Here is an 8,640-nt window from a genome sequence, read left to right as displayed (position 1 = left end):
TTTTCACCCAGCCGGATCGGAAGATCTATGCTTCCGACCGGATGCACTACTCCACCCCCAAAACCGACTAGTGGGTGAGGAGCCTGGTGCATGTTACCGGATGTGTACTTGAGCTTGGTCAAGCACTGATAACTGATTAGGTCAGACGAGCTCCCGGTGTCTATTAGGATCCGGCCAACCTTCTGGTTGGCAACCTTGCATTCGATGACGATGGGGTCATCATGAGGCCGCCTGACCTTGCCCCGGTCCTTTTCAGAAATAAGGACCTCAGGGAAGATGTCTTTCGACGCCTGGCCTTCATCCACTGAGTTGACCAGCTTCCTGATGTTGTCTTTGGTGCCCCGGATGGTGGGACCTCCTCCGGCAAAACCGCCTGCTATGGTGAAGATGGTCTCTTCATCCGTCTCGGAGTTTACTGGGCCGGTTTTTGCCGCCTGCCCTTTCTTGGCCTGGGTATTACCCTTAGCCTTGGGTAGGTAGGATTTTAGGGCCCCCTCATCTGCCAGACGGTCCAATAGCCGCCTGAGGCTATAGCAGCCATTGGTGTCGTGGCCAACATCCTCGTGGTATTGGCAATACTTTCTCTTGTCCCGTTTATTCACCGGGATTTTCATTTCAGCCGGTTTGTCGAGAGACATCCGGTCTTTGATTTCCAGGAGGATGGTGGAGCAATCTTTTGTGAACTCGTATTTGGGGACATATGGTTCTGACTTCCGCCTGATCTTCTGGGCCGGCTGTCCTGATCGGTCAGCTGCCCAGACCCCTTTTCTCTTTTCTTCCTTTCTTGCCGGCTGATGCTGTTGTCGGCTCTCTTTTTTATCAGACTTTTTAGAATCTGACGGCTGCTTAACAGCACAAAGCTCCGTCGCCTGTATATAGGCTTCAGCTTCAATTAATGCCTCTTAAAAGTCGACCCATCCTTCAGACCTCAAAAGAAGTCTGTATAGGCCACTTCGTCTGATAGTCCTGGAATCTGAATTCTCATCAGATTGAACCGTCTAACGTACGACCGGAGGCCCTCCCGGTCACCCTGCTGTATTGCCCCTAGGTCGAGGCTAGTCTTTTTGGCAGGAATATTCATTGAGAAATTTGACGTAAACAAGTACGCCAAAGTTCGAAAGCTGTTGATGCAACCGGCTGGTAGGTTACCAAACCACCGCTGGGCTATGCCCTTGAGGGTAGCCGGGAAGCATCGACACCAGACGGCATCATCTAACCCCTGGAGGTACATGAGGTTAGAGTAGGCCATTAGATGGTCTTCTGGGTTGGTGGTGCCGTCATAGGCCCCCACCAAAACATTCTTGATCTTAGGCGGCTGTGCCGCCTGGGTTATCTCTGGTGAGAACGCCGTTGGCTGTTCCCCCAAATTTAGCAGGCGCAGCTGCCAGTCCGTGGGTTGGAACGGCTGCTGCGCTTGCCCACCGAAAAGACCCGGTGACATGAAAGGGGATCCACCCAACCCATTCGGTGTGCCGAATAGGCCAGGCTGGATCACTTTGGGTCCAGACCGGGCAGAAGCTTCGCCCGTCTGGCTCCTAAGGTTCGTTCCCGTACGCCTGTGTGAGACGTCATGGAAACTGTCCGGGAAGGTCGACGTTGAGGCCGACGCAGACGCCTGACCTCGCTTCTCTTGGAGAAATGTGCGGGCGTCTGAGAAGGTTTTCTTGGAGCCATCCGGCTGTACGTGCCGGATGGCCTTTCGCAGCTCCCCTTGAGGAAAACGGAGTCTGCTTGGATCAAACCTTAAGCCTTCCCCCTCCTTTGGCTTGGGATGAGGGGTAGGAACTCGTTCTTTGACCGCCTTCTTTCCAGAAGGCTTCTTGGCCGGCTGACCCTTCTTTGGAGTAGCTGACCGGATGAGGCTCTTGATCTCACCCTTGAAACTATTCATGAAAGACATGAGTTCGTTTCTTGTAACGGGGGCTGAGCCCTCCACCGTTTGGGCAATTCCAGCCGGTTGCCCGGCTGGGTTGCTGGGAGCAGCTTGGCTGATTTCCCGTTCTCTTCTATCTTTAGCACGAGGGTGCTTCGTTCTGAAAGACCCATCCGGGGCCACATATGTTTCAATTTCGTCTCCACTTTCATGGTCCGTCTGGACCTCAGGCTCGACCACAGGCCGTTTGCCCTGATTCGGTGACACAGTATCAGAAGTCATCTTAGAAGTACTCTCCCCACAGACGGCGCCAAATGTTTCGGGGTTTTTTGATGTGTCCTGCGGGAGAGTTACAATTCCAAGAATGCCCTTCGACGCCTGTGCCTGCAAAATCACGAAGACTCCTGGGGGTAGGAGCTCCGCCTCCGACGATCAAGTTAGTAAAGATACGGGAGGTAGAATGCACAGAATGTAGAAGTTACTTCTCGCGTAATGGGAGAATTCTGCAATTAATATTGCTCGGGGTAAGTGTTTTTCTTTTTGAGGAGTATTCAATGTGAACAACAAATGTTCCAGCCCCCATTAATGAGGGTCCTTCCACTATTTATAGTGGGGAAGGGATGGTTTCCCTTTTAGGGTTTAGAGGACACGTGTCAGCAGAGGATTGGAGCCCTGCTGACCAACGGCTGGATGCCACGTGTCACTAGGCCATTGGGCCACGTGTTTAGGGTATTTTTACCCCAAACACCTTGCATCTCAAAACACCTCATAATCACATATTTATAAGTGTTTGTCATTTGAAATTACATAAAAATCGCCAAGTTCTAAGTTTTTGGGTCCAATTCATCAAAAAAGTCATTTTGACCCGAAATGGCTACTCACTTGGCTATTTTCTTCATTTCTCAACTTATAAACTCCTTGCATCTCAAAACAACTCATAATCACATATTTATAATTGTTTTTCATTTCGAATTACATAAAAATCTCCAAGTTCTAAGTTTTTGGGTCCAATTCATCAAAAAAAAGCCATTTCGGCCCGAAATGGCTACTCACTTAGCTATTATAAGTGATTGTGAGTTGAAAATTATTATTTCTCAAACTATTTCAGATTTCCAATGGAAGCAAAACTTCAAAGAGAAAGAGGGTGGAGAAGCCTAAAAGAATTGATCAACCTAAGAAGAAGCTTAGTGAACAACAGTCCAAGAGTGAACAAGCGTCGAAGTTGCACTCTTCGAAAGGTTCACCCATGCCACCTACTCCAATTGTTGAAGACATTGTTCTTCAATCGCTCTCTACTGACATGACCTTTCTTCACAACCGTGCTTGTCATTTGGTCGATCCCATGGAAGTTGCACTTCCTAAGGCAATGTTCCACTATGATGAGGATGCAATTGCATGGATCAGCAAAGAAGATGTGAAGGAATTTCTACGTGGTGCAAAGCTTAACATTTCCCTCATTCAAACATTCATGAGGTACTTCAATGCCCACATAAAGTTCATACTTTTTTCAAGTTATTCAAATTGATGGTGATTATCCTACATCTGATAAATTAATTAATGTTCATGCACGCAGAGCACTACAGGAGCACTTAACTGACACTGATTCTCCTTGTAAAGTTGGGTGGTTATGCCCCGAGCAGTTATCCACTACTAAAATCATAGGCAACCCCCATGACGTGTTGTACTATGTTGAACAGAGTATAAGGGAATCAACGCGTGCGGGAGACAAGTTCATATTCGCCCCATGTTATAGAGAGTATGACTAACCATGTCAAATTCAATCGATTTGGCCTCATTATATGTTGACTCCTAAATATTAATTACCTTGTCTATTGTGAACTTATGTAGGGAGAATTGGAACCTAATGGTGATTTGTAATTCCACTAACACAATTTATCACCTTGATTCAGCTCGATCATCGGAGAAGTGGCTCGTGAAGTCTATATTGCAAAAGTAAATATATATAGCAACCTATAGTGATGATTATTGCTAATAATAACTAATTTAGTAATCATACGACTAATCAAATTTGATTGTATTTTTTTATACTACAGTGTTATGAAGAAGCTACATTGTCGTGCTCCAAAGGGTCCAACATGGAAGACACCGTTGGTAATTTACATGATATTATTGTGATTATCTTGAAAATCTATGGTAGTAAATATTTGCTCATTTCCTTTGCATGTTTCACTGATGTGATTTGTTTGTCATATGATAGTGCGCACAACAAGAGAATGGACTTGATTGTGCTTTGTATGTGATGAGATTCATGCTTGACATTGTGACTCATTGTACGGACACTCAACAGCTTGATGAGGTAAGTCCTAAAACTTCTTGAAATGCTATATTGATGTGATTTCACGCCTTAGACACTTAATATTACCCAACAATGGCATGTTATGAGAAACAAAAAAAGCTATTTCACAAGAAAGGTAGAAAATGGGCTGAATAGAAGTCATATAGGCCATGTTAGGGCCATTTTGTGTTAATATGCTCTTTTGATGTGATTTCTTTTCTTATACACATATAACTAGATAATATTGACATGTTATGAGATAAATAAATTTCATTTAATAAGAAATGTAGGAAATGGGCAAAGTAAGGTCATATAGGCCATATTCGGGCCATTTTGAGTAAAAAGCGTCGTAAACCTTAATAAAATGCTCTCCTATACAATTTTAGGGCTTACACACATACAACTACCCAACATTGACAAGTTATGAGAAAGAAATAGTTCATTTGATAAGTAATGTAGAAAATGGGCTACATAGAAGTCATATAAGCCCTATTTGGGCCATGTTGAGTAAAATGCGTTGTTAAACTTCTTGAAATGCTATATTGATGTGATTTCTAGCCTTAGACACCTAATATTATCCAACAATGACATGTTATGAGAAACAAAAAGGCTATTTCACAAGAAAGGTAGAAAATGGGTTGAATAGAAGTCATATGGGCCATATTAGGGCCATTTTGTGTTAATATGCTCTTTTAATGTGATTTCTTTCCTTATACACCTATAACTAGATAATATTGACATGTTATGAGATAAATAAAGTTCATTTAATAAGAAATGTAGGAAATGGGCAAAGTAAGGTCATATAGGCCATATTCGGGCCATTTTGGGTAAAAACCGTCATAAACCTTAATAAAATGCTCTCCTATACAATTTTAGGGCTTACACACATACAACTATCCAATATTGAAATGTTATGAGAAATAAATAGTTCATTTGATAAGTAATGTAGTAAATGGGCTATATAGAAGTCGTATAGGTAATATTTGATAAAATACATATTTTTTGCCTAATTAATTATTTTTAAAATAATGTTTTTGTATTTCAAGTTTTGCAAGGTCCAAAAGGATGGTCCGTTGACAATCAAGGAGCTTAATGAAGTTCGTGACATGTTGGCGTCTTTCATCACCTTCAACATGTAAATGGCATGCATTGTAATTGTAAATTATTTATGTTAACTTTTGAACTATATATAACTTATTATTCATTATATTGTATTTAATATTATTTTTGTATATAATAATTAATAATATTATTATTAGTTATTATAATAATAAAATTATTAATTATTATATTTAATATAATTGCTGGAATTACAGGGTATTATTATTGCAGGTTTTTTTTTAAATATTATTGCACGATTGAAAAAAAAACGAAAAAAAAAAAAATTATACAAAAGGCACCGGTTAGAAAGGAACCGGTGCCTAAACTATCCACCACCCAAAAAAAAAATGGCGGGAGAGCAGTATTAGGCACCGGTTAACCGGTGCCTATTCTACCCTATGGCACCGGTTAACCGGTGCCTATTAAACCCTATGGCACCGGTTTTGAACCGGTGCCAAATAGGGGGTTTTTGGCACCCCTCAAATAGGCAGCGGTTCAAACCGGTGCCTTAGACCGGGTTTGAACCGCTGCCTAATGCGTTTTTTCTACTAGTGAGGTATGGGTTTGAAACTCTTAAAATCATAAAACAAACTTAAGGCATTGGTTTAAATTATTCTAAACTCATACCTTATACCTTAATTATGTGAACCAACTAACAAAGTTTCCCCTATAACACTAACAAAATAACCCTCAAGATGGTTGGCCATACGATATGACCAGCCACATATTAAAGTTGATGATAAAAGAAAAGGTCAAATTATTACATTAGCATGTGTGTAAACTTTGACTAAGTCATTTCTTTTGGTAAAGAGGGAGTAGTTTTATAAGTAGATATATATATCAATTTTTTTTTCCCTTTTCCTTTATATATGTATATATATGGGAAAACTTAGAAAAGAACAAAAGTAAATCATTATAAAATTAAGGCAAATTTGTAAAAAAAAAAAAAAAAAAAAAAACCTTTTAAAAGCACCATTTTGCAAAAAAAAAACAAAAAAAAAAACAAAAAAAAAAAAAAAAACCCTTTTAGAAGCTTTAAGGTTAAAAAAAATCACCACATTCATTTTTTTTTGCGAGAGGAAACCTATTCCCCTAATTACCCACCAATTAACTTAATTAAACTCTAAATTCTTCTAATTAACCTCTAACCCACCAACTAATTAATACTTTGTGTGTGTGTATATATATTTATATATATATATATATATATATATATATATATATATATATATATAAACCACCACCCCCTCCTTCCTTCTCCCTTCCTCCTCCCATGGAATCAACCCCTCTCCCCACCGGACCCGCTGTCCAAATCCCCCCACCTCCGGCGACATTCTCCACCGCCGAACGATCTTCCCTTTCCCCCTAACCATATCCCAACAACCATCTCCTTGATTTTGAAAAACCCTAGAAAATTCTTTTAGGGAATTTTTATTTGTGCGTCTTTCTTACAATTGATGCATATTTTGGCTTTGATTCTGTATGTATGTATGTGATGCTAGGGTGATTTAGAAACAAATAGGAATTGATTTGGACTTGATTTGAGCATATTTGAGTATATAAAATCCAAAAATTCGAAGGGAGGTGGTGGTCGCCAACGGGGATAAAGGGGAAAGGGATGGTCCACCGGCGGTGGAGGTAGGTCGCCGGAGGTGAGGGAATCTGGGCAGGGTGGTTGGTTGGTGGTTGGGGTGGTGGTTCTTTTTTTTTATGTATAAATTAAATATAATTATTAAGTAATTGGGTGTGTTAGTGGTTAATTAGAAGAAATGGGAGGAAATTAGAGTTTAATCAAGTTAATTAGAGGATAATTAAGAAAATCCTCTCGAAAAAAAAAAAATAAACGTGGTGGTTTTTTTTTTTAACTAAAAAGCTTTTAAAAGGTTTTTTTTCCGCAAAATTGAGCTTTTAAAAGGGTTTTTTTTTGACAAATTTGCCTAAAATTAAACCACATGTAAGAGAACCAAGATTTTTAGGTGGCATTTAAAAGTGGCTATCTTCCAACTTTCTCAATGGTAGAAAAGTGAGATGAAGTACTAATGTAGTGTTGTTATGCATTTACAAATACTAAAATATTAGAGCATCAATAATGGGGGGTTCTTAGGTGGTTCTTAAGGAGAGAGAAAATATAAGAGCTAGTTCTTAGGTGAGAAATGGGAGTTTCTAATTTAGAAATTGTGTTAAGGGATTCTGAAATAAGCAATGGGTCTTGAAAATAAGAACTGGTGATGAGTTGGCATTAAACGACATGGGTGCCACTATAATGTATGTGCGTTTTGATAAAAATATCCACCGAAACTCTGCATTTTGGCAGAGCAAATTCAGAGAAATGCAGATAGCCTCCAACATTTACACATGGAAAATGCATGCATGCAAAAGAGCTCCAACGGTTCTTTTACTGAATGCATGCAGGTAAATCACTTTTTTTTTTTTTTTAAAGAATTTAAGTTGAAATTTTTTTAACAATGTAATAGTAATATGTAACGGTTATTTAATTTGTTTTTACAATATAAAAGTAGATAACTTGATCACCAAAATTACCATACTTCAATTTTTTGTAAAAATTTTTTCCTTTCATAATTAATATATATTTCTCAACGTGGATAAAAAATAATCCAAATTATAGATTACCCAACTACACAACAAATATAAATTACCCTATAAATCCAAATTACATAATGGATCATCAAAATCTTCAATATTATCCAAACAATCAAAATTACCCCACTTATCAAAATTATCCCAATAATCCAAATTTTCCCACCCATCCAAACTACCCAATAAACCCAAATTTTCAAGTAAATCCAAATATAAATCCTAATATAAATCCTAATTTTCATCCTTCTATTAACCATCACCAAAACATGGGGAATAACATTTCAAATTCATCTTTTTCCCCATACTCCACTCGGAATTCTTCAAATTATTTTACAAATATGTTAAATGGTACAAATTTGTCAAGTGTCGGGGAATCTGAAGGTGAGGATGTGGTTAATCATGGTTGTGGAGGTTCGGGGTCCGGTGTATCTCTTAGTAACATTAACATTAATTCTGTGGCAGAAGAAGAAAATGAAGGTGATAATGATGAACCAACACCAACAACTGGAGGAGGATATCTTGGAATAAGGCCCAAGATAACCTTTTAATTAGTGGATGGCTCAATTATGCTCCTGATAAAGTAAATGGTACTAATCAAACCGGTGAAGCATTTTGGAGTAAGATAGTAGACTACTACAACAAGCATCGTAGTGGGGGAAGATCAAGAGAACTTCAACAACTCAAGTGTCGCTGGCAAAAAATACGACCTGCAGTTGCCAAATATGCAGCATGTGTTGATCTATGCAAACAACGAAATAAAAGCGGTGAGTGC

Source organism: Chenopodium quinoa, unplaced genomic scaffold, assembly GCF_001683475.1.
Source record: "Chenopodium quinoa cultivar QQ74 unplaced genomic scaffold, ASM168347v1, whole genome shotgun sequence".
Taxonomy (NCBI): Eukaryota; Viridiplantae; Streptophyta; class Magnoliopsida; order Caryophyllales; family Amaranthaceae; genus Chenopodium; species Chenopodium quinoa.
Note: the sequence above shows the minus strand (reverse complement) of the source record.